The following is a 1,395-nucleotide window of genomic DNA, read 5'->3' as shown; positions in this document are numbered from 1 at the left end:
GGGTGCGGGGTGCGCCCCGCCGGGATGCCGCCCGTCCGAGCCCCTCCTCTCCCCGGCCCCCATGCTGCCCTCCGGGGGTGCGGGAGGACGGTACCGGGGGACACGGTCCCACCGCCCTGGGCAATCCCCGCTGCCTCGCCCTGCCGGGCTCCAACAGAGACCGTAGAGGAAAGGGGGAAGATACGGAATTAGAGCGAAACACCGGCGGGAAAAAGTCAATTGAGCTTATTTCTGGCCTGTAGTCAGTTATTTAAACATGCCGTTGAAACCACTATGAGGTTCTTATCGAAGTATTCCAGCAGGGATGTTTGTACTGGTGATAGTAATTAAATAAGATAAAGTCTGGAATAGTAGCTGGGCAGCAGCTAGACAGCACAAACTGTTCTTCAAGTTAAGTAATTAAAATAGTTAAAAACACTGTTAAGCCCAAGCTGTCTACTTCTAACAGTAGGGGCATACGCAAACGCAGGGTGCTCTTGTGTTTGGAGCAGAGGCTACGAGCAAGGGACGGAGCTGGGATACCTGGGGCAGCGCTGCTCCTCTCTGCCGCCCTGGGAAAGTCATCCAGCACCCCGGCCTCAGGCCCTGCCGCTTCTCCCAGCCAAGGCAGGGCGAGATGATGATTCAGGAGTGCTGTGTGGCAGCTGGAAGTGATGGTCAGAGGATTTTCCAGGGAGCCCCTGGACTCCCCTGTGTCGCCCCCGCGCTTTTGAAATTCAGTTCCGTTTAACGCTGCCACGAAGAGGAACTAATGCCTGGCTGCCACCGCGGTGGCCTCCCTGCTCCCCTTCGCCTTCGGGGCCGGCGTGACCCTGTGGTGAGCTCGCTCTGGCAGGAGAGTGGAGGGGCAGCCACGGGGACAGGTGACGTTGGTGCCAATGCGCAGGAACGTGTGGCCAAGGGGAGGACTTGCCCCTTCCAGCAGCAATTAGCCGCTGGATAAGTTGAGGTTTATCATCAGTTGCTTCCTGCAGTGGCAGCAGGCCGACAGCCGGCTTTAAACTGCCGTCCCGAGGGAGACTTTTCCTGCGGTCAGAGACCTGGAAGTCTAATCCAACCCACGCTCATCTCGGGAGTGAGGGGGTAGGTCTCAAAAGCAGATCTTTGGCACCAGCGTTGCTTAAAATTTGAAGATTCTTTCCCCCAAAAGCACTTAGGAAAATTCCTTCTCTCTGTCTCCCGCTTTCTAACTTTTCCCAAAGTCTTTGTGAAATGGGAGCGGTGAGAGAAGAAGAACCCAGTGCCAAATTTTTCATGAAGCAAAGTTTCCATTTAGATGTTTTTCCTCTAGAAAAAAATTTAATACCTTTGGCCAGAATGAACCCCCCAGTTTCCCAAATCTCTTCGAAAAATGCAAACCATCAATAACACCTTCCAAAACAAAAGAGGCTGTTG

Source organism: Aptenodytes forsteri, unplaced genomic scaffold (assembly GCF_000699145.1).
Source record: "Aptenodytes forsteri isolate BGI_AS27 unplaced genomic scaffold, ASM69914v1 Scaffold47, whole genome shotgun sequence".
Classification (NCBI taxonomy): domain Eukaryota; kingdom Metazoa; phylum Chordata; class Aves; order Sphenisciformes; family Spheniscidae; genus Aptenodytes; species Aptenodytes forsteri.
This window is presented reverse-complemented; position numbering follows the sequence as displayed.